Raw genomic sequence first — 25,880 nt, forward strand, 5'->3', positions numbered from 1 at the left:
ACTTGATTCCGTATATATGGCCCATCTATATAGTTCTTACATATGTAAAGTGAATTTAGACAGGCAGTGTATGTAATTTGGCTAACTGGTCTCCTTTTTCTATGGCTTCTCCTCATTTTTTATTTAATAGGGAAATTGCTCTCCCACTGAATCTTAATTCACAATGTTAAGACTTCAGAAACACAGTTTCTTATTCAGAAAGGATTTCAATCTTCTTGCTGTCAAATACACTCTGCTCTCACATGGGCACTTAATGGTGTCAGGATGTCAATTTAATTTTGACAGGGGCCCTATCCACAGAATCTTCAACTTTTCATACTTAGTTAATATGGATGGGTAAGAGGATGTTTGAGGGGATTTTTCCCCTCTGTTTTCATGGAAACATACTTTCCCGTAAGATTGGATGACAGTGGTATGTGTGAAGCACTCGAAGCTTTTGAGAGTGAGAAGTTTTCCCTACTGTTCAAGACCCACTATTAACTGCCTCCAAATGGCACACAGTTGTTGTTATCTCTAATTGCTGTGATGCTCTAAATAGTCTGAAGGCACTGGAATCTTTGTTCCCACCAAGAAATGGTTTCTTCCACTTTCTTTGGTAGCAGCACCACTGGAACTGTAGATGTAGCAAGTATGGCTACAAATTCATTCTTTCCCCACTAGGTGACATTAATTAGTGCCTGATGACTGGCAGGCTTGAGTTTTTCGATTCTTGTCCAGGAGTAGGAGAGGACCAAACTACTCCTAACACTCTTGTATTAGAGTAACAAATGATGCTGTGTAACAAATGATGTAAAAAAATGAACTGACCTACAACAAGAGATGTGTATTATCTCACACAGTTTCTGTATGGAATCTGGCAGAGGCTTAGCAAGGTGGCTCTGGCTGAGAGTCTCTCTTGAGGTTATATCAAGGTGTTGGCTGGGGCTGCAGGCACCTGAGGCCTGAACTGAGTGGGGTTCCCAAAATGGCTCACTCACATAGCTAATGGCTGGAGGCCTAAGTTTCTTGCCATGTGGGCCTCTGCTTGAATGTCCTTATGGCATGGCAGCTGGCTTCCTCTGGAGTGAGTGATTCCAGAGAAAGACCGCAGAAGAAGCTGCAACACCTCTTACGACCTAGTCTCAGGAGTCATCCTCTGTCCCTTCTGTCGTAGTCTCTTTGTTAGAAGTGAATCACTAGGTCTAGCCCATACTCAGGGGGAGGGGAATTAAGCTCTACCTCTTGAAGGGACGTGTATCAAAGAATTTGTAGACATATTTTAAAACCACTACAACTTTCTTGATTTTCCCCCTTTGTGACTGAGTATCTGCCAAAAACAACCAAACTCAGAGGTTTAGTACATGATCAGCAAATGAACTGATGAACACGGCTCCTTCATTCTTGGGGTAATTTGTATAGAATTTCAGCTTTCCAACCTAACCAAATAGGTGCTCCCCCCAAAGCTGCACTGGGATGGAATGGAAGTTGGGTCTGATTTCTTCTTCCAGCTTCTCAAACAATGTCTTCTACATCACTCACGAATATGCAGTGGGCAGGAGCTGGCTTTTTGCAGGGCGTGCTCTAATAGTGGGACACCGTAAGGATGGATTCTCAACAGGGATGGGAGTGTTTGGTTGTACTCACCTGGCCTAACAGGTCATATACGGCCAGCAGATGGCAAAAACTGAGTGAGAAGCTAGCTGGTTCTGCTCTCCTGCTGGTTGGCAAAGACCGGCCACAGATGGTAGCAGTGAAGCTGTGAGCAGACTCTAGTCCTAGGATCAAGCAAGTGCCAAAGCTCTGCTGAAATCACCCGCAGCACCACCAAGAGATGTGAGGATTCATGGGCAGGATTCTCGGCTTGGATCTCGAAAACAGAGACCCTGGTGGTTCTGGCTCCTTGGCAGCTCTTAGTGCATGACGTGAGGAAGGGAGCACTTTGGGAACAGATGGAGAGGTTGAGAGACAGAGCGTGACTGTCAGGCCACAGAGTGAAGCATCGTGCCATTGAGACAGATGGTGAGAGGGGTGTCCCTGTCTGCAGTGGCTTTAGTGCCTTTTCAGTACTCATCCCGCTTGTGTACCCTTGACATAGGGCCTCTTCAAGAGCTTCTACTTCCAAAGCATTTTAATTTAGAAGTCACATGTTTGTGTTCCAAGCTGTAGTTCAGGCTAAAAGTGCTTCATAGCTTTTCTCTTTTCTCACATTTAGAGAAACCCGGGTTTCTGATACACTGATTGATAAGGGAATCATACAATGGTAGAGTTTATGAAAAGGGGCATTAGAGACAGATGCCACATAGTGACAGAGTCAAGAAGAGTTTTCTTTCCAGAATATTCCTGCCATTTGAGATACCAGTGCAAGAGAAGAGGAGGTAGGAAACATAGAAAACACACAGATGTATGCTTCAAGATACAGATCTACTACATGGATTATTAGCTTTCTAGAGAAATTTAGTGGCTCTGCTGGTACCACCTTTAGGCACAGTTGGGGGGGCCTGACTTTCAGGGGCACTGCTCTGGCTCAGGCTCTCCTCCAGCTGCATTCCTAAATACCGAGGAGGAGGCCAACAAGCCAAAGGAAATGTGTCCCTCTGGAGCCAATTTCACCTCTTCAGACCTTGGTCCAGGTACCCAGAAGCCAGAATTCCCTTCCCAAATGGCTGTGAGCCCACTCCTAGGACCCATGTGGTCTTCTCCCCTAGACCTTCTGATAAATACTCTTGGACCTGTGGAGTGGCCAAGAAATGACAGTTTTGTAGAGGGAAAAGTGGACATGTGGGCTGGAGGGCCTATGGGATGTGAGGCTTAACTGGCTGTGGGAAGCGAAGTGGGGAGGGCTGCTCTGTATGGAAACCAGCTCTCCCTGTTTTAGCAAGGGACTCTGAGAAATCCCAGAATTCTAAGTTCAGACCTGGTCTTCCAAGTTGTATTGAAAGTGTATTTTCAAGGTGAAAGGATACACACACATATGCACACATACACATTTTAATTTCACAGTTTGTTAGCTTGTTTTATAACTTTTACATACTTATACATTTGACTGTGGGCTTCTACACGTAGCCTTTTTGTGTACCCTACAAATATCAGGGTTGGTTCTGGCTCCACCTTTAATACAGTACCAAGTTGAATCAGCCTGGCTGATTTGGAAGGCCTTTTACTATTGACTCCTCTCTAATCTTACCTCCCACTGCTATTCTGCAGGAATCTTCCATCAACCAAACTGGTCAACCCATAGCCAGACTAGGCCCACGTCCTTTCCTCTGTGTCTGGTTCATACTATTTTTCTCTGAAAGGCCTCTATTTCTCTCCTGCATTTGTATGGGCCATGCTACTGTTATAAGACCCAGCTTCTTAGTCATGCCTCCTCCAACTGGCCTCTTCTAACAGCTCTTGTCTGAGCCATTTATTGGCATTCAAAGTGTGCAGATATGTGTGGCCATTTTTCTTAGACAAGATATGGCTATAAGATAAGGAAACATCAATACATAACCATTTGAAGACCAGGAAAGGGGACCTCCCTCCTTCCCCTACTCCCCTAAAGTCAGAAGAGTAGTTGGGGAATGAGAAGAATGTAGTTAGGCAGGCACCAAAGGAGGAGAGGGCCAGCACTGTCAAAAGCTGTAGAGAGGTCATTGGGAAAGAAGCCCAAAAATAGAACATTTGCCATTAGGAAAGAGGTTTTTTTGTGACCATTGAGAGAAGAGCAGATTGGGTGGGTGAAAGTAACATTGTAGTCCGGCGGGGGGGGGGAAATAAGAGATGAGAAAGTGGAGACAGCAAACACTTTAATGTCTCATGAAAATGTGATTCTGAGAGGAGATAGAATAGCTTTACAGGGTGGAAGAGGTAGGGAGGTTTTGTTCTGTTCAAAGGTTGGAGGAGACTGAGTGTGTTTGTAGGAGAAAAGAGCTAGATTAGAGGGGAAAATTGATAATGGGGGAAAGAAAGGATCCAATGATTCAACAAAACCTGGGAAAGGCTGAGATGCATGCACAGGTGCAGGGGTTAACCTTGATGAGGAGAAAGGGCACTTCTCGCTGTGGGTAAGGGAAGGGGGGCGGGTAAGATGAATGAAGGCTACAGAATAGGCATCATAATGGAGTGATTGGATTTATGGGTGAAGAGACGAGCTGTCATTATAGAGAAAAGGCCAAAAATGCCCAAATTTTCGGGGGCGGCGGGGGGGGGGAGGGGAATCGGGTCCAGATTTCAAATATTCAAATATCACATTCCTCATTCATTCCTTTCACATTTATTCAGTGTCCCGCGAGTATCAGACGCTGGGGTCTACCCGTGATGGGACTTTTCCGTGCAATTTTGCAAACCTGCAATACTGGGACTCAGGCGAGATTTACTTTTTACCCTTCTAGAAGGCCTGCAGTAGGAACAACAAACAAAAGAAAAACAACAAACAAAAAACTGCACGGATCAGAAGACAGTCCTTTGTCAGACCAGATGTCCCGAGCTCACGGGCATGCATTGCAACAATGACGCCCTGTTCGAGGCTGGGAGGGAAGAGAGGCGAGGTGGGGAGGGGTGGGGGGTGGAGGGGGAGGCTGACACCGGGGCAGCCCCAGCAGGATGCGCTTTCGACCAGGAAGGTGCAGCCTTGACGCCCTCGAGGGCGCGCCGTAACCGTAACCAAGGGTGACGGCGCCTCGGTCCACACCGCAGCAAGGACCCGCTTCTTCCCCGAGCCAGGTGTGTCTACCGAGGCTGAGCAGCCCCCCCCACCGCCGCGCCCTCCGCGAGGCCTCGCCGCTCTCCGCCAGGTCGCTGCTACCTTCGCCCCCGGTTAATTGTGACGGGCGGGGGAGGGGAGAGGCGGTGGGCGGGGCGAATCGCCTTTTCTATTTTGCCATTGGCCGCGAGGGGGCCCGAGTCCCGCCCCCCGCGCCGCCGCCGACAGGCTCCGCCGGCTGTCACTCGAGCCGCCGCGGCCGCCCCCTGGCCGCGGCCGGGATCTCGCGGGAAGAGCGGCGGGCACGGCGGAGGCTCGGTCTCCCGGCTGCGCGCGAAGCGGGAGGGCTCTGCACACACGGGCGCTGCCTGGCGGGGAGCTCGGAGCTGCGGCAGCCGCAGGCCTGGGCCGCCCCTTCCCTGCCGCCGCCTTCTCCGGCTCGGGGCTGCTCGGTCCGCTCGCCCTCCGGCGCCCCCAGGTGAGGAAGCCCCGGGCGCGCCTCCCGGGCTGCGGAGCGGTCGGGGCGGGCTGGCTCCCGACGGGGGCGGCTCCGCGGGGCGCGGGAGGGCGGGGGGCGGGGCGCGGGGTCCACGAGGACGTGCGGGGTCCGGGGGTTCCGGGACGGGGGGCTCCTGTCGGCGCGGTCGCCGGCGCCCGGCGGGCAGAGCGGTCGGCTGGGCGGGTGCTCCGTGTCGGAAGAGGCGGGTCCCGGGGGTCCGGAGGGTCCTCCGAGCCGGAGGGTTTGGCGTCCCTGGGTGATGGAGCGGCGCCTCCGTGCTCGGGGCGAGGTGTGTGCGCCCTGCGGGGGCCGGGCCGCCTGGTGGGCTGCTCCGGGGGTTCTGCCTCGCCCCGAGGCGGGGCGGCACCTTGGCGAGGTCCCTAGTCCGAAAGGGGGCGGCAGGGCGAGCGAGCCGGCGGGGGCTCCCGGAGCCCTGGAGCGGAGGGCGCGGCTCGGCGGGCGCTGCTGAGGTCCGCTGGGGCGGGGGGGGGGGGGCCTAGGGGCATCGGGAGCCCGCCCAGCGCCCAGCGTCCTGGAGCAGGTCTCGGTGCTCCGCGGGAGGATTGCGAGTTGGAGACATCGCGGGTTTGGTTCTGCAGTTCGCTCTCTGCCCTGCCCCGGGATCCCCGTGGGGGTGCGGGGGGGTGGGGGTGGGGGTGGGGGGCGTGCTGGTCTCGCTGCTCTGGGAGCGAGACGGTGGCAGCACCTTAGGGGGGTGCAGACTCTGGGTCCCCTGGTGCAGACTCTGGGTCCCCTGGGTGCAGACTCTGGGTCCTTCGGTGCAAATTCTGAGTCCCTTGGTGCAGACTCTGGGGCCTTCGGTGCAAATTCTGGGTCCCTTGGTGCAGACTCTGGGTCCCTTGGTGCAGACTCTGGATCCCTTGGTGCAGACTCTGGGTCCCTTGGTGCAAATTCAGGGTCGCTTGGTGCAGACTCTGGGTCGCTTGGTGCAAACTCTGGGTCCCTTGGTGCAGACTCTGGGTCCTTTGGTGCGACTCTGGGTCCCTTGGTGCAGACTCTGGGTCCCTTGGTGCAGACTCTGGGTCCTTTGGTGCGACTCTGGGTCCCTTGGTGCAGACTCTGGGTCCCTTGGGAGGCGTGTGTCCCTCGGCCGGAGCGTGCCAGCCGCGGAGCAGACGGAAGGCAGGCTGGGTGGTTTGGGCTGCGCTCTCTTAGGTAGTCGCTCGGCTTTGCCGATCCTGCATTATCAGATCCGTCCCGAAAGTCTTCCCTGAGTGTGAGACCGAGTCCAGTAGTGATGGGAGGCGTGTCCTGGCTTCTCTCTGTCCTTTTGAAAAACGTTCGTGGAGAGGGATAATTTGAGATTGAGTGAGTCTTCGAATGATGTCTTGGGAATTTGGAGTCCCAAAGCTAGGGCCCTGCAGAAGCGTCATTGGAGACCTGTAAGGATGGCCAGCAGCTCTTTTAGAGACGCCTGCTTAATATTAATAGCTTTATTGTACAGGTTGAGTTAGTCTAGACTCTAATGCAGACTTCTTGGTAACTAGCCCAGACTTAGGTGAAATTCAAATAAAATGACCTGTATGTGTGTGTATGTTTTTTTTTTTTTTAAGATTTTAAAAATTTATTTTATTCATGAGACAGAGAGAGAGGGAGAGAGAGAGAGAGAGGCAGAGGGAGACGCAGGCTCCATGCAGGAAGCCTGATGTGGGACTTGATCCCAGGGCTCCAGGAACAGGCCCTGGGCTGAAGGCAGGCAGTCAACCGCTGAGCCACCCAGGCGTCCCTGTGTATGTGGTTTTTAAAAAAACATATAGCTTGTAAAGTTTGTGCACTTGCTTGTCCGTTCTTGGGGTTAGAGACCTGCTTCATCCCAGAGGCCTGTAAATGATGAGCCTGATGAGTCTGATGTGGCAGGAGGTGGGGAGCCCATATTCACAGTAATTCTGTCATTTTGGCTAAACAAGACAAATTCAGCTATGCCAGAGCCAAGACTTTTGCCTGCCTTAGTCTTTTTCTTTAGTGACAGTTTTTTTTTTTTTTTTTTTTTTAAGATTGACGTTTCTTTTGATGTTAGAACCAGAAAGATTAGGGATCCTGTACTTAATCCTTGGGTTTTGCAATCGTTTAAAAAAAAAAAAAAAAAAAAGGGAGGGGGAATCCTACATAGCAGTATTTAACCCATTAACAAGCTTAAGTTTTTTTGTTTTTGCCTGAACTGACTTCCATAGGTATAAAAATTGATCAACTGAGCAGATACTTGATTGGAACTCCAGCCAAAAAACCCTAAGCAGACCTTTGTTTTCCTCGTTATTTATGAAAGACAAATGACAAGCAAATTTCAGTAACTTTTAAAAAGAGCAGCTTCCATGATTTCTAAGTAAACATATGATCCGGTTAACAAATATTTGATTATCTGATAAGTGTCACAGCACTGGAGGTGCAGTGATTCCATGTACCTCACATGTAACCTGTATATAGAGAAAGCAAATAAAATGAATACATAAAATCATTGAGATGCTAATAATGGGGAAACAGGGTATTTGGGGTTCAGCTCATTGTTTTTATAACTCCTGAATAATAACGTAATTGATGTCTGTTGTGATAACCAGAAACCAAATAAGATAATTATCTATCTTATGAATTATTGAAGACTGAATTATGATCAGTACAGTTTGGGTGTTTCTATTTGATATTGACTCTGAGGATTAGCACCATTTGTTACACAAGCATTTAAAAGTCTGTAAGGATACACATTGAACTTATGAGTATTTGGGGGATTCTTTAAGAGAGTGTGGTAGAAGGGATCCCTGGGTGGCTCAGCGGTTTAGCACCTGCCTTCCCCCCAGGGTGTGATCCTGGAGTCCCTCGATCGAGTCCCACATCGGGCTCCCTGCCTGGAGCCTGCTTCTCCCTCTGCCTCTGTCTCTGCCTCTCTCTCTCTCTCTCTCTCTGTGTCTGTCATGAATAAATAAATAAAATCTTAAAAAAAAAAGAAAAAAGAGTGTGGTAGAGGCAAGGAAGAGAGCTACTAATTTTATGCTTTTATATTATTTGAATGTATTAACATGAGTGCATGTAACTTAAGTGCAATTTAAAGAAGTCTAAAAATTAAAACTTTTTGGTTGCTATGCAAATTTATTTATAAGGCACTTTGTCAGTGTTGCCACTTCTACTGTGTGTACTAGTGAAGGAAAACATGTATTTCAAGAATCTAGACTTATAGAGGGTGGGGAGCACAACAGAATAAGAATACTGAGAACTAAGCAAAATGTTAAAAACATGTTAAGGATGTTGGATATTTAATTATATAAAGATAAACTAATTTAAGGCCTTTCTTTTTTCAAACTTAAGAGTTTGAGGGGATCCCTTGGTGGCGCAGCGGTTTAGCTGCCCAGGCCACGATCCTGGAGACCCGGGATCGAATCCCACGTCGGGCTCCTGGTGCATGGAGCCTGCTTCTGCCTCTGCCTATGTCTCTGCCTCTCTCTCTCTCTCTCTCTCTCTCTCTCTGTGACTATCATAAATAAATAAAAATTAAAAAAAAATTTAAGAGTTTGAGAAGGGAAGTTTTTCAACTCCTTAAACAAGAATACCTTGTGTCTTTGTGTTGGGAGTGGAGGTGTTTGTGTTGTGTGGCACAGACTTCAGGAAGGGATTTCTTTTTTGTCAAATGTATGGATACATCTAGATTTGTTTTTCTTCTGAGGCTTTTAAAAAAATTATGGTTCCTTATTATAATTTAGTATTACTATTTCATTATTACTATAATGAAAGTGGTAATACAGGAGTGTCTTTTGGACTATAATTTAAAATTTTAGGATTATAAATGTGGTATACTAAGCAATTTCTATGAAGGAAATCATAAGACATGGATTCCAGTCTTCACTGTACTACTAAGCGTATGACCGTGGGTAGACTCTTAGGGCCTCAGTTTCCATATATATATATGTATATATAATGAAAGAGAAGTCCATGTCAATAATCAGTATAAGTCTACAGCAGTATTATGTCTACAAAAAGGGATAGATGCCTGAAGAGTAGCTGGTTCTCAGGATACAACTAGTTCCTTGTAATTTTTCTTTATGATACCTAATTTTAGAAACCTCTTCCTTTTTAAGATACATAGGAAATATTCCAGAATATACATTCCATGAAGGTAAATGGTTTTCTTTTGATAATTTAGCTTTATCTCTTAAAGCATTATTATTTTTATTTCTGATTTCTGGTTGAGTATCTATGTGATAATGTAATGTCCCTATTTAATTTTGGATGCAGAATGAGGTTTCAAGTAGTTGACCCCCCCTTTTTTTTTTAAAAAAAAAAAGAATTTATTTATTTATTCATGAGGGACCCAGAGAGAGAGAGAGAGGCAGAGACACAGGCAGAGGGAGAAGCAGGCTCCAATGGAAGGAGCCCAACGTGGGACTCGATCCCGGGTCTCCAGGATCAGGCCCTGGGCTGAAGGTGGTGCTAAACCGCTGAGCCACCTGGGCTGCCCTAGTTGACCCCCTTTAATCCATCCTTTACACTGCTACCAAGGTGACTTTTCTAAAATGCAAATCTGTTCAGTGCGTCTTTCTTAAAATCCATACTTCTCCTTTATGTACAGTACATATTTAATTCTAACTTTTTATCATTACAAGGCCCTTCATCATCTGGCTCATCTGCATTTCCCCCACCATAAATCTGAAGCTCCAACTCAAGTAATCCAGTTAATTCACTGAAAGAGTCACACTGTTTCCTGACTCAGAGCCTTCTCCTATATTCTCCCCATTGCTTAGAATGCCTTTCTTCCTCCTGTTTTGCTGACAGAGTCTTCTGATTTTTCAAGATATAACTTAAGCACTATCTGCTTTTAAGTTTTCTGTGTCCTCCCTCTTCCTTACCACACCAGGTTATTCACTCTCTTTGTCTTGTTCATTCATTCTCTTGTGTTTGCAAGTATGCTGTAATTATTTGTCTGTCACTGGATCTTCCTGGACTCAAAGCCAGGTTTATATTTGTCTTATTTTTAAATCTCTATTGCTTATTTTACACAGTTGGCTCTCATTACAGGTTTGAATTCTCAATGCCAAGATTGATATTTTTCCAATGTCCGAGTTAAGCCCAAATCTCAGTCTTGTCCTATTTTTCAAAAATTTTGGGCTTTCTAAAGTTATCTTATTCTCTTATCCCTATGACCACAAATTGATATCATTATTTTTTTAAGATTTATTTATTTATTTATTCATGAGAGACACAGACAGAGAGAGAGAGACATAGGCAGAGGGAGAAGCAGGCTTCATGCAGGGAGCCTGATGTAGGACTCGATTCCGGATCCTGGGATCAAGCCCTGAGCCAAAGGCAGACGCTCAACCACTGAGCCACCCAGGCGTCCCACAAACTAATATTAGATCTATAGTTCTTATCTTCATACTTAAGAAGTGAGACTCCCAGCACTAAGGGTTACTCTGTTAAACTTGAAGATTTTGAGGCAACCATTAGTCCCTATAATTAAAATTGCTAGGAGAGTTATAAACTAATTTGGGGTATTTCAGATTTTGGCTATCAGTGATTGGTAGATACTTTCACCTTGGCTGCTTTTTGCATGGGACATGATAGTGGCCAACATGTGTGTGTCTTTATGTTATCTGTTGATTGGTTGAAGATTTAATAACTTGCTCAGGGTCATTATCTACTAAGCAGCAGGCTATAATAGGTTCAGGTCTGTTGTATTCCTGGTTCTATGCTTTTTCCAAATACTATACTGCTTTCTGAATATGATTGCTTATTCTGTGTATTAAAATTATTAATAGAGGGCAGCCCGGGTGGCTCAGCGGTTTAGCGCCACCTTCAGCCCAAGGTGTGACCCTGGAGACCCTGGGATGGAGTCCCACATCGGCTCCCTGCCTGTGTCCCTGCCTCTCCCTAGGTCTCACATATATAAGTAAATAAAATCTTAAAAAAAATTATTAATAGATATTTTATTCATTTCATAAATTGAAGGTATAACATTAGGTTATAATGTTTATTCATTCAGTTTTTTTCAAAAATGCTAAAGTAGAGAATTTGAGATTGTTTGGACATTAGATATCATTTAATCCAACTCTTCATTTTAGCGTATGAGGGAACTGACATACACAAGAGTAGTTGAATGACTTGCTCAAGATCATGTCGCTAATTGGTTAAGATTTTCTTTAAGCTAATTGTGTACATTGGTGTTATAAAATCATTATTTGAAAGGAATACCAGGTGCCTGATTCCCCCACCCCTGAAAAAAAAAAAAGCCTGGAGTGGCTTTTAGAAAAGTGATGTTGAGGATCTCAGAGTCTTAAGGACATGGCTCAGAGAAAATCCAGACTTTGGATCATGACACATGGAGACGCCTCAGTGCCTTTACTCACATAGTTGCCTTGTCTTGGTTTCTTTCCTTCCTCTTTCTTTTAAAACTCTACCCACAAGGGGTGCCTACGTGGTTCAGTTACGTGTTTGCCTTTGGCTCAGGTCATGATCCCAGGGTCCTGGGATCCAGGTCCGAATCTGGCTCCCTGCCTAATGGGGAGTCTGCTTCTCTTTTTCCCCTTTCCCTCTCCTGTTCTCTCTCTCTGTCTCTCAGATAAGTAAATCTTTTTTTTTTTTTTTAAATCTATCCACAGTTAACTAATCTTATGCCTGCTGAAGTTGTTATTAGCATCAGCCTTACTAGTAACCATTTAAGTACCATAAGCCAACTAATGGAGATAAAAAAGATTTATTTGGGAGTGTGAGACAGTATATATTTAATTACGAGATAGTATGTAAAGATGCCAGGAGTGGTACAGCTGTAGGAGCTCAGAAGATGAGATAAGGGTGGACTGAGCTAGTGATTACAGAAGTTTCTGTGTAGAAAAGATTTGACTTAAGTTAATCCTTTCTTTTTTTTAGGACTTTTATTTTTAAGTAATCTCTACACCTAAGGTGAGGCTTGAACTCACAAACCTGAGATCAAGAGTCACATACTCTACCAACTGACCCAGCCAGGTTCCCGATTTAAGTTAATCTTTTTTTTTTTTTTTTTTAAATAGAGCACAAGGGAGTTGGGGGGTGAAGGGGCAGAGGGAGAGAGAGAATCTTAAGCAGGTTTCATGCACGGTGTGGAGCCTGACCTAGGGGCTTGATCTGATGACCTGAGCCTAAATCAGGAGTCAGGTGTTTAACTGGTTGAGCTACCCAACTGCCCCTAAACTAATTTTTAAAGAAGGCATTGGAGTAAAACTCTTTTTTTTTTTTTTTTTGGAGTAAAACTCTTAATTAAACTCAGTAAAACTGTTTTGTTTAGTTTTTACTCACAGTGGCCTTCTCTCTGTCTCGGAAGGCCTTGAACACGTTCTTCCAAACATCCATGTCTCCCTCCCTTACTTCCTTTAAGTCTTAATTAAAATATTACCCCTTCTGTGAGGCCTTTACTGGCTCCCTTACTTAAAATCACAGCAGCTCTTCCATACATACTCTTTCGGTTTCTCTTCCTTGCTTTGTTTAGTTCTTCCAGTTATTCAGCATTCTCTATATTTTCATTGTCTTCCCACGTGGGACTTGATCCCGGGTCTCCAGGATCACACCCTTGGGTGGAAGGCAGGCGCTAGACCGCTGAGCCACCCAGGGAATCCCGACAATTGAACTTTAAAGCAGGAATTTGAAAATTATGTAACATTTTTTTTTCTTCCTTTTTTCCTTTCTTCCTTTTTTCTTGGCTGGCATAGAGAAAGAGGAACTTTCTCTTCCATTTTCTAAAAAATTTATGGGACTTCAAGAATATCTTATACAGTAAAGTACAGAAATTATAAACAGTTCAATGAATTTCTATGTGTGTAAACATGTAGTCCCCAACCAGATCAAGATATAGAACACACTTCTAGGACCTTAGAACCTTCCTCATGTTCTCTCCTAGTCAGTATTTCCCCAAATACTGTTCAGACTTCTGTCACAACAGATTAGTTTTATTTTTATGAACTTCATACGAATGGAATCAACCTGGTTTCTTCCTTTGCTCAGCATTGTGTGTCTGCAAGATTCATCCTTTTTTTTTTTTTTTAAAGATTTTATTTATTCATGAGAGACATAGAGCCATAGACAGAAGGGGAAGCAGGCTCCTCACAGGGAGCAGGACATGGGACTCGATCTCTGGACCCGGGATCACGCCCTGAGCTGAAGGCAGAAGCTCAACCACTGAGCCGCCCAGGCGTCCCTTGTCCTTTTTTTTTTTTTTTTTTTTTTTAAGTTAACAGTAATTCATTCTTTTCATTGCGGTGTAGTTTTCTATTGTTTGAGTATGAATGTGTTTCTGTTCTCTTGTTACATTTGGGCCATTTCCAGTTTTTAGCTCTTAGGAACAAAGCTGCCATAAACAACATTGTACCTCTCTTTTGGTGTGCATAAAGATTAATTTCTTGGAGTGCTTGGTGGCTCAATCAGTTGAGTGTCCGACTCTTGATTTCAGGTCATGAGCTCAGGGTCCTGATATCAAGCTTCCATAGGCCTCTGTACTCAGCTGGGAGTCTGCTTGAGGAGTCTCTCTCTTCTCAGTCTGCCCCCTCCTTTGCTCATGTTCTCTGTCTCTGTTTCTCAAGTAAATAAATCTTTTTTAAAAAGATTAATTTATTGGCTAAATAACTAGGAGTTAACCTCATCTCCTTATGTGTGTGTGGGTATATATATATATATAGAGAGAGAGAGAGAGAGAGAGACATAATTCTTAATACCACATGGTTTTTATAGCACATGCTAGATGATCATTAAATGACTGAAGATAAATTAGTTAAAATCAGGATGCCTGGGTGGCTCAGCAGTTGAGTGTCTGCCTTCCGTTCAGGTGTTATCCTGGGGTCCGGAAACAAGTCCTGCATTGGGCCCCATGCAGGAGCAAAGGCTCTGCCTTTGTCTCTGCTTTTCTCTCTCTCTGTCTCTCATGAATAAATAAAATCTTTTTTAAAAAATTAGCAACTAATCATGTACAGTGAGATTATCTCAAACTTATTCACAATATTGAACCATTTCTAGTCCGTATTATTTTCTATATCTGACGTAAAAACATGGCTTTATCCAGACTTTATATGTTTCTTTTTCATCTGGGATTGCCTTTTTTAAAGCCATATTACTTATTACTTGCTTTCCCTTCTCTAGGAGATGGGAGAAATATGTGCAGGAAGGAGAACATTCAGATTAATTTCAAGATGTGAATTTCAGAACTGGTCGGCTATTTTTCTATAGTTTTTCAACTATAGAAATCAGTTTTTCCATACAGTATATTTTTTCTAAGATTCTGTACACTTTAAAATCAGCTATACCAATGCATTCATAACACAGGTAGAAAAGCTGTGAATCTTAATTTTTGTCATGGGTTAGATATGTTTTGGGGTGTGTCAAGCAAAAGCTTTCTTTGATGGCTGTAAGTAATTCTAGAAATGGCTTTAGTTGGTGAAGAATGCAAACGGGAGCTACAATAATAGAAGAAATCTTGAGAAATATTTTTCTAATTCTGGGAAAGTATAATTTTCTTTTGAAGTGATTTCTAAGCTAAGACTTGAAAGATGAGTAGGAAACAAGGTGAATGGGACACCTCAGGGAAAGAGGTAAAAGAACATGGTAGGTAGGTAACTGCATTTGCAGAGAGAGAACAGGACAGATTTGGGCATCTGCAGGCAATTCAGGAAGGCTGGAGCAGTGGTTTTCAAGCTTTCACGTGCATATGAATCTCCTGGTAGGAGTAGGGTTTGTGAATTCGGAGTTCTAACGTGTTTACACGTGATGGAAATGTTGCTGGTTCAAGGATCACGCTTTCTTGGAAACTACTGGGTTCCGGTGTAGAAAGCCAGTGAGAAGGGAGGAGTGGGGAGTGAAAGCAAGGACCATCCCATGAGTTTAAAACCCATGTAAGGAATTTGGGTTTAAGGCATTGGTAATCCACTGAAGGGTGCCAGGAGTAATAGTGAACTTGTGAGTTAAGTGGGCAGTCTTTAGGGGTACACTCCATTTACATTTGAAACTATATAGATTAATGTCTGAGAAGTGATTATTTATTCATCAATAACTCTTGTTTTTCCCAGTAGCAGACTCAGTGCATTTAAAGGAAAAGTTTTGTTATATTTGTTAATTTAGATGTTATGTGTTAGTTTAAGTAGTTCTTTCTTCCATGGATATTATTTATCCTAATAAGTATTATAATTTATCTCATAACTACATTATTAATCCTGTTTGATGGGATTTAATTTTTGTCCATTTGTGTACCTATATACTAGTCTGAGGTTGTCTTTTTTATTGATTTAAAAAATGAGCTAGCTGGTAGTGTTTATCGTATGGTAGGAATGATCTTAATGATACATAGTAATTTGGGTTTCCCTAAATGTTAACTAGAAGGTTTTGATTTAGTTTATTTCAACTGATTAAATACTGCATCAGTTTTGCAGTATTATAAACTTTTTTTTGCAGTATTATAAACTTAAGAATAAAGATATGTGTTTATGTTTTATATGTTTATATTGTATTTTCTCCCTTTTTGTATAAGTTCTAGGTATTCTTTTAAAAGCTTGGAGAAAGGGGCACCTGAGTGGCTCAGTGATCGAGCATCTGCCTTAGGCTCAGGTGATAATCCCAGGGTCCTGGGATGGAGTCCAGCATTGGGCTCCTTGCAGGGAGCCTGCTTCTCCCTCTGCTTATGCCTTTGCCTCTCTCTGTGTGTCTCTTGTGAATAAATAAATAAAATCTTCAAAAATAAATAAATAAAAATTGGAGAAAAGCAAAATAAACTCAGCCCACATATAAACATTACTAACGTTTTAGTATACATTCTTCCTCCTTCCATGAATGCATCAATATACTTACTCGTATGCATACTGTTTATTGCTCCACCAAGCATTATATCATAAAGACTTTCCTACTTTGTTAAAATTGTTTAAAAAACAAACTTTTTTTTTTTTAAAGATTTTATTTGTTTATTCATGAGAGACACGCACACAGAGAGAGAGAGAGAGTGTCAGAGAGAGAGAGAGAGGCAGAGACACAGGCTCCATCCAGGGAGCCTGAGGCAGGACTCGATCCCTGGTCTCCAAAATCCACACCCTAGGCTGAAGGCTACCCTAAAAGCAAACTTTTAATAGTAGCACAGTTCTGTTGAATGAATGTGATTTAACAATTTCCAATTATTGAACATTTCTTTCCTCTGCTGATAACATTGAAGAAAATCTTTGCATAAGTCATTCTCCATATTTATTTTTTTTAGGATAGGAATAGAAATGTTCAGTGAAAGGTAAGACCTAAAAGAAAAATTAGATATTGCCGTATTGCTTCCTAGAAGGGTTATGCCAATTTATATGCTAATATTCAGCTTTTCTAATTTGGTAAGCAAAAATGATCTTACTTTAATTTATGTTTTTTTGATTACAAGTGAAGTTGAACATTGTAAATAGTTTTTAAAACGATTACATATTAAAATATTTTTAAAAGAATCCCTTATGTATTATGTTGTAAAGTAAGATATTTTAATTGGAATTAATATTTTCTCTTAGTGGATAAATTAACTTTTTGGATAGTTTTTACAAAAACACACAAAACTCAAGGACCTAAACAGTTGCCTGAGAGGGAACCACTGTTAATCACTTTCTTATATGTATTTGCAGAAGTATAGTAGATCATATGTGTGTATGTATTTGTTTGCCAAAACATTAGACAAATTATGGAGAACATTCATTAAAATACCGTCTAGTTCAGATGTGGTATTGTGTACTAAATTGTGTACTAAAAATTAGAAAGGGTCTAAAAATGATTAGTATTTGGCTACTAGCCCAGAAGGAAGAAAAGCAGGGTCTGGCAGCATTTGGCAGTAATTTTCTATAAGACAAGTGGCCTTAGCTCTTTTTATTATTGGATCGATTCTTTGACAATAGCACTTCTGTTTATAGTACCAATTCTGTAGTACTGTTCCAAAAAAGAAAGCCAAGTTTTTGAAAATTAGACAGTTGATACCTGAAAGAAACTCTTTAAAGTACAAAACTTACTTGGAGGTCTTTAGGGGAAAGACACTATTCTTAGGTATTTTAGGATTTCTCTGCTTGACAGTTAAAAGTTTTAGTAGAATTTTCAGACTCTGCTGCTTAACATGGAAAGTTTGAGCTTAAATAATTACAAATAAAATTTATCATTTTCCTAAACTCTTATTTACCTAATTCAGAAACCAATCATCCATGATGTAAACATATTTTAAAAATGATTTCCCATGCTAATGGTACTATATAGTAGTAATTGGTCTCATACATTAAAGATCTTGAGCTTGACTTGAATGTTACTGCTAAATAAGTGATTTGAGTAATAAGAGTCAGAGGTTTTAATTGGATTCTACAGAGCTCTAATGCTTTAGGCATAAAGGTACTTGCTTTTGGAATAGATTTTTTTTTTTAAGGCTCTTGTTTCCAAAAATAAAGTTTGGATGACCACTGTTTACTGAATACTAACTCTCTGTGTGACCCAGGATAAGTAGGGGTTTTATGAGCATTCCTATTTGCTGGAATTCATACCTTCTATTCCAGATTAATTATAAGGCTGTAAAGGCTGCTAAAGAATTTGTACCTAATAGTGGTTGGTAATATTTGAAGAATTTTAAGAATGAATTTATCGGAGATGAGAAAAGATCATCTTAATTTTTAAAAACATGTTTAATTTTGAAAAATTTATGTATTTATAGGAGAATTGTTAAGATAGTACAGAGAATTCCCATATTCCATTCACTCAGCTTATCCTAATTGATGTGTTATATAACCATGCTTTCAAAACTAAGACCTTAATCCTGATTTTAAAAATAAAATTCAACAAAATTTTTTTGAGCACCTACTATATGTAAAAGAGTGTTTTAAATGCTGGAGTATATACAGTATTGGAAAACAAGTAAAAGTTGCAGATAATAATAATAAACTGATGAGCTAGGTGTCATTCCCTTACACATTCTCAGGGTTTTTACCCTATGTGTTGTTGGTACTTAAAAAAAGGCGCTGATCTCTAGGAGCCAGCATGGGTTCCTAGAGAGTGAGTCATGTCATATTGGCCTCATTTCTTTTCTTATAGGGTAAGTAACCAGGTAGGTACAGAAGGAGATACTCTGGCCATAGTGTATCTAGAATTACAGCTACATTTATTGGATTTTTAATTTGTGCTGGGCACTGGGTTAAATGCTTTACATGGATTATCTCATTTAGTGCTGTTTTACAAATGAGGGAAGGGACCCCCAAGGTTATACAGATAGCATTTGACAGCCTTTTATGATATCTTTATAGACAACTTAGAGAAATGTAGTCTGAATAATTGCATAGATAGGTGGATTTGTGATTGATTAATGGGCTGATGTTAAAATTAAACTGCAGTTCATTCTTAGTGGTGTCCCTCAAGGTCCGGTCTTCCCCCATGTCCTATTCGAAATGTTTATCCATTACAAACTGAGAGAGTGCTAGTATGTTACAGGACAGAATCAGAATCTTCCCTCTACCCTCCCCCTTTATTTTTAATAATTGGAAAGATAAACTGTATCTAAGAAAATATTTGTTATAATAATTTTATATTTGAAATGTATGTATTGCCTAGGGACAAAGCCTTCTAATTGAATTTTTTTTTTTTTTAATCTGCACAAATACAGGGTTGGACTTAGAGGGCTAATGGGTAGTTTTTTGTTGTTGTTGTTTTTAAGTAGGTGTGTGCCTGGCTGGGTCTCCTTATTTGTCTGAAATTGGTGAGTCAGAGGTTTATTATAACTACTCCAAAGGTTCACACTCACTTAAACATTATTTTGAAACACGTTGTCAAAAATACGGTTGATTATCCTTTTCTCCTCTGCATTTAGCTGTATGTTCTCAGTTCCGTCTGCCACATTTTGAGGAGGGTGTTGATAGACCATGTATTCAGAGGAGAGTTATCAGGATGAAGCAGTGTCTTGAAACAGATACTTGCAAAATAATTGAAATATTTGAGATTTTCAGCCAGGAAAAAAAGACAGCTTTAGTGGGGTATATATGGTAATGCTTTTCAGATTGGGTGATTAAATGATCTTTAGTATTCTTCTTAACTCAAACCTGTGAGTCTGTGCAATGCATGAAGGAATGGAACGTGGAAAAGGGATTGAACGTATCTTTTGTATCCCCACAGGACAAAATTAAAGTTAGTGGAAGGGAAATATTGGTACATAATGAAGATGTTTTTTAACAATTGAAATGAAAATTGAGTGGACAGTTTCTCATTGTGGTGTATTGAGTAGCATTTAGTCAAGCTATTCTTATTCTCTAAGGACTTCTCCAACTCCTATCCTTTTTTTTTTTTTCCTTAAGATTTTATTTTTAAGTAATCTTTACACCCAGCTTGGGGCTTGAACCTAACAACCCTGAGGTCAAGAGTCATACACTTACTGACTGAGCCAGCCAGGCACCCCCAATCTTTTTTTATTTCTTCATTAATTATAATTCCCCATAGCAAAATTTTCTTGGGTACATCACTTATTCTCAGCACCTTATGCTTTTATATAGTATCAAATGTTAGTAGTAACATATTATTTTGTTAGTAAAACAAATTTAAACAACAGCAGAGCATTTTTCACTGCTAGATTGGTAATACCAACAGTGGCAAGGATATATAGAATCACTCATACATTCTAGGCAGGCATATAAATTAGTGTAGTTTCTTTGGAGTACTTATTAAAATTATAAATGTTCATGCTTTCTGACTCAATAATTTTAAAGAAGTTTTCTTTGTTTATTATAGTGTTAAATATGTTGCCAGAAGCCCTAAATGATTCTTAACATGGGTGAAATAAATGATTCTACAACCATGTAGTGGGATCTCACACAGCCATAAAAAGAAAGAAAAAAGTACTTCTGCATGAGTTCAACTCTGACACACATTATCTGGTGAAAAAAATATGTCGCAAAAAATATGTTGCAGGACAGTATTTATGGTATGTTGATATTGCTGGAAAAAAAGTAAGTTGTGTGTATATGCAAATACACACATTAATAAACATTTATGCTTCTATGTTCATAAACTTCTCTGGAAGGATACACAAGAAAAGGAGTAGCTGTTTCTGGAGAAGGGTTAGGAGATTGGAAGTCTGAGATCTCAGGCTTTGGTTTGCCTGACTATACATTTATGCTGTTTGTGTGTGCGGGTCAAGATTGTTTTGTAAAAGTTTTTTATTTGAAGTCATTACAGATTCACAGGAAGTTTCAGGTAGTACGGGGTGGTACCCTTCATCCCATTCCCCCCAGTGGTAACATCTTAGGTAACTGTAGTGCAAAAGCCAAACCAGGAAATTGGCATGGGTATAACCCACAGATCTTGTTCAGGTTTCAGCAATTATACCTGTACTCATTTGTGTGTGTATATAATTCTTTGAAGTTTTATTGGATATGTAGATTTGTGTAATCAACATCACAACTGAGATATAAAGCTGTTTTATCACCAAAAAGATCCTTGTGCTATCCTTTTATAGTCCCATATGTCCCTTTATTCTCTGGCAACCACTCACCTGTACTCCATTTTTGAACTTTGTCATTTCCAGATGATCTGCAAATGGAATAAAAAAGTATGTAACCTTTGAGACTGATTTTTTTTTTTTTTTTTTTTTACTTAGTGTAATTCCCTTGGAATCCATCCAAGTTGTTGCATGTATCAATAATTCCTTTTTATTGCTGGACAATATCCCATGGTATGGATGTACCAGAGTTTTTTAAATCACCCATTGTTAGACGTTTGGGCAGTTTCCAGATTTGGCCTATTACAAATAAAGCTGCTATCCACATTTGTGTGCAAGACATGAGATTTCAGTTCTCTGGGATAAATGTCTAAGAGTGTGAATTGCTGGGTATTATGGTAAATGTATTTAAGAAAGTGTAAAAGTATATTTTAAGAGATTGCCAACCCATTGTCCAGAGTGGTATACCATTTTAGGTTCATATCAGCATTGTATGAGAGGCCTAGTTTCTCTGTCGTCTTTGGCATTTGGGTTTTTTTTTTTTTTTTTTGAAGAGTTTTTTTGTTTGTTTAATACATCTGAAAATAATGCATATACAAAGAATTGAGACATGAGAAAGCATTGGTTCAATACTAACAAATCTACAAGAATTATGATTTGGGGAAGGGGGAGAAGATTACTTAAATATTTTTTAAAATTGGAAACTGCAACCAAAATAAGTGGATAAAATCCCTATTAACACTTATGAAGAGTCTTCATAAGACTCCATGATTTTTTTATTAAACTAGAGAGCCTTAACTAGCTACTCTAGGGTTCCTCATATGCAAAAGAGAAATACGGGGATTCCCCTGAATGGTCCCCATTTTGTTAAATGTTCTCCCCACCCACACCCCCAGCTTCTTCATGAAGCAGGTCTCCTTCCTCCCAACTTAAAACGAGGATGTGCTTCATTCCATAGACATCTGTTTGCCAGCGCCACCTCTCTCATTTCTTCGATTTACCAGGTCCTCAGTTGTGTTCTAGGAACACCATATCATACACTATTAAGCTGGACATCTATGCTAAGCATATAAGACAGGGAAAAAATATTTTTTAATTACACAATCAATCCATTTGGTGTATTTCAAAAGGTGCAATACTTTTCTTCATTTCTAACTTCTTTCACTGATAAATTAACTTCAAAAAAAAAATTCAGCAAATGGCAAACAGATTTCCTTGAAAGTCACAGTCACATATATAGTGCATCCTAGAAAAGAGGAGGGACAAGACAGGTTCCACCCACTTTCATGAGTTTCATCAAATACTGGATCTACTCAAGGGTGGAGAGAAAAGGCAACTTTCAAAAAGGAGTATGTTATTAAATGAGGCATTTATTATACTGCTTCCTAAGAGCACCAGGTGGGGAACAAGTTTTCTGAACTAGTTCTAGGAAGTGGAATGTGGAATCAATCCGTCTTCCTCCCCTTAAGGGCTGTCCAGTGGTTAATGAATTTAAAAAACATGACTAAATAAAAACAAAGCCCACACGTGCTCCCCACACCACTAACCCACTCCCCCTTGCAAAAAAGAAAGGGAAAAAAAACCCTAAATATCCCAGGTCATTCTCCAGAGTGGATGGAGCCCGGGAGCAGCATCAACAACCCCAATTAGTCTGTTACAGAGTCATCATAAGCATGCCTTGCTTTTAAACAAAAAAAAAAAAAAATTTTTTTGAAACGACAGAACAAAAACTAGTACTAATCACTTTTCTGACAATACACAATTACTCAAATTAACTAGTACTGAGAAGGGGAAAGGGACCATACATATTGGCCTTGTCTTACACGAGTGTATGTAGGTAGGCGCAAGAACAAATTTTAATCTTTAGTTTGATTTAACGTTGCTTTTAGTATGATGCTGACACCAGTTGTGCCTAAAGGGCTCTGGAGAGATGTTCATAGCAGCACACACCTGCGGCTCTTCTTCGGTTCTGGAGGCTCCAGGGCAGCCAATATTCCTTCATCAAATACATTCTTTAGGCCTTTCTCTGTGAGTGCAGAACACTCCACATACTTGACCGCCTTCAGGTCACAGGCCAGCTTTTCAGCAGTCTCTGGAGTGATAGGCTTCTGTTTGTTCTTGGCAGGTTTCTCAATAGTAGAGGGGTCATCTCGGAGATCAATTTGGGTCCTAACAAGCAAGAAAGGAGTCTTTGGACAGTGGTGAGTTATCTCAGGCACCCACTTTTCCTTCACATTTTCAAATGAGGTTGGAGAGAACACTGTGGATAACTCAGCAGTTGTAATCTGTCATAATCCTCTTGCCCTGCAGTATCAAAAAGTCCAAGGGTATGTGGCTCTCCACCAATCATAACTGTGACTGCATAGTTGTCAAAAACAGTTGGTACATACTCAGATGGAAATTTGTTTGTTGTATAGGATAGGTATCAGGAGACATGTTTTACCAATGGCACCATCGCCCACAACAACGCACTCAGTTGTCTGCATTGCTGAAACAGTTTTGTATCCACTGTAAATATTTCAAATTTGATGATGACCTCAGCTTCTCCGCCGGGGCGTTGACAGCACTCGGCATTTGGTATTGTCTCTATTTTTTACTTTAGGTGTTATAACAGATGTGTAGCAGTATCTCTTTATGGTTTTAATTTGCCTTTCCTTGATGGCCAATGAGTTGAACATACTATTTTTGCTATCTGTCTGTTGGTTGTGTCCTTCTCTTTTCCTTCATCAGTCTGGCTATCAGTTTTTGCTTCATGTAGTTTGAAACTGTTTTTAGGAGTATAAACATTGAGGATTGTTATGTTTTCCTGATAAAATGACTTGCTCATCATTATATGACTGTCTTTATTCTTTGTTATACTCTGTTTTAAGAATCTACGTTGTCTTTTAGTAAAGCTACTCCAGCTTTTTTTTTTCATATATCTTTTTACATCTTTTTTATTTTTAGCCTACTTGTGTCTTCTTATTTATTTATTTGGATTTATTTATTTGAGGGAGAGAGAGTGAGAGCAGGGAAATGAGCAGAGGGAGAGGGAGAGAGAATCCTCAAGCAGACTCCCTCCTGAGCATGGCGCTGGAATGCGGGGCTCTATCCCAGGACTCCTGAGATCAAGACATGAGCTGAAATCAAGGGTTGGACAATTAGCTGACACCCCTGTGTCTTCATATTTAAAGGTTTCTCATAAGTGACTTCTGGGTGGATCACACTTTTTTATCCAGTCTGATAATGTCTGTCTTTTAAATAGAGTCTATAGATCATATACAGACATACTTTGGAGATAGTGTGGGTTCAGTTCCAGACTACTACAATAAAGTGAATATTAAAATAAAGTGTGTCAAGTGAATGTTTCGGTTTCCTATCATGTGTATAAAAGTTCTGTTAGGCTACATACAAAAATAAGTCTCAATAAATTTAAAAGACTGAAATCGTACAAAGTATATTCTCTGAACACAACAGAATAAAATTAGAATTCAATAACAGAAGGAAAGTGAAATACTAATGTGGAAATTAAACAACAAACTCTTAAATAGATTCAAACAACTAATTTATGTTTATTGTAAACATCTACAGTAAAAAAAAAAAAAAAAATTTCAAGTCAATAAGCTAACTTTACACCTTAAGGAACTAGAAAAAGATGACCAAACTAGTAAAAGAAAGGAAATAATAAAGACCAAAGTCCAGGAGGTAAATTACATGGAGAATAGAAAGACATTACAGAGAATTAATGAAACTGAAAGTTGGTACTTGAAAAGATAAAAGGACAAACTTTTAGCTAGACTTGTCAGGTGCCCCCAGTCTCTGCTTTTTAATTGAATTAGACTATTTATATTTAAAGTAACTACTTATAGGTTTTTGTTCCCCAGTTCCTCCATTACTACCTTCTTCTGTGTTTATTTTTTCTAGTGTACTATTTTGATTCCCTCTCATTTCCTTTTCCTTATACTTTTAGAGAAAGATTCTGGGAAACCATGGTAAGGGAGAGCCAGCTGGTGGTTAGAGCAAGAATCATTTTAGCCAGCTGAGGTGGTGAATATCCCAAATAGAGAATGTCATAAACAGAGGCATAGGTACCTGGTGTTGGAGAACTGCAGTTTTGGAAATTAAGTGTATCCCTGTTTCATATTGTCAAAGAACAAAAACTCAAATGAGTAAATTTGAAGAACGAATTGGCTTTATTTAGTGATTTATGAATTTGGCAACATCTCATCTATCGAGTAGAGGGGAGCTCAAAGGGTCTGTACAAACGAAGATTTTTATAGGAAAGAGGGTGGGGCAGGAAAGTTATTAGTGAAAGAAAAGAAAGGATTGTTCCAGGCAAGGTCACTTTCCCTTAGAAGGGCAAGGCTCTTCCTTTGGGGATGGAGAGGGCCTATGTGACAGATTACCTCCCTGGAACTTACTAAAAAATTCCTGATGGACAGGTTAAGACCTTTATTTCTGTGGCAGGTTGAGACAGCAGTTAGGTTAGGTGTTAAAATCCTGGTTTAGTTACTTGCCTTGGCCCAAGTGATGCCATTTTGGGCCTGTGGCTTTCTCTTTCACAGTGTTTTTGCAGACTTATTCCTTTTAGTAGCACTGAGAATTAATAAGCATTTAATTAATTAATAAGCATTTGGCATACAGAAATTTTTCATAAAAATGAATGTCAGACTGAAGTAGGACATTGCTTTAATATTTCCCAAGACTGATCCTGAACCATTAACAATGATTTTTTTTTTAAAGAGTTTATTTATTTATTCATTAAAGACACACACAGAGAGAGGCAGAGACATAAGCAGAGGGAGAAGCAGGCTCCCTGCAAGGAGCCTGACGTGGGACTTGATCCCGGATTCTGGGATCATGCTCTGAGTTGAAGGCAGATGCTCAACCACTGAGCCACTCAGGCGCCCCATTAACAGTGATTTTTGTTACAGCATCCTAAATACCTCCTCCAAGTCTTCCAGGAATACCCAAGTTCAAGAAAAATATTAATTATAAAAAACAAGCATAGAGTTCCATTTCTTTTTCAAAATTCTATATATATATATTTCATTTTATATGACTACATCTAAATTACCTGCTAATAGAATAAGTGGTCTTAAAGTCTTTTTTGAAATCCTAGAGCTCATTTTAGTTCTTAGGCACCTTTTGTAATTTATCAGCTAAATGTATTATCTCAAAGTGTGTTTCAGTTAGGCTTCTTTTGGCTCTAATAGAAGGCCCATTTCAAACAGTCTTAGACAATAAGTTTTTTTGCCTTAATGTAACTGGAAGTCTTAGATGATAGTAGTCTTCAGAATTACTTGGTCAGTACATTA

General features: G+C 40.8%; 1 protein-coding gene and 1 pseudogene across 3 annotated transcripts in view; one reads left to right on the plus strand and one right to left on the minus strand.

Annotated features, from left to right (window-relative positions):
* Positions 1-4,936: 4,936 nt before the first annotated feature.
* Positions 4,937-25,880, plus strand: part of GLCE (glucuronic acid epimerase) — a 117,843-nt gene continuing 96,899 nt past the window's right edge. Inside the window, exons 1-2 of one of the 3 annotated variants that reach the window (XM_077881661.1) lie at positions 4,937-5,141; positions 22,709-22,784. The gene's annotated coding sequence lies outside the window, so the exon portion shown is untranslated. The remainder of the gene's footprint in view (positions 5,142-22,708; positions 22,785-25,880) is intronic. The other 2 variants (XM_077881660.1, XM_077881662.1) reach the window with 2 other exon arrangements.
* LOC144303464 (cell division control protein 42 homolog pseudogene) lies at positions 22,507-23,283 on the minus strand (annotated as a pseudogene).

Source organism: Canis aureus, chromosome 32 (genome assembly GCF_053574225.1).
Source record: "Canis aureus isolate CA01 chromosome 32, VMU_Caureus_v.1.0, whole genome shotgun sequence".
Taxonomy (NCBI): domain Eukaryota; kingdom Metazoa; phylum Chordata; class Mammalia; order Carnivora; family Canidae; genus Canis; species Canis aureus.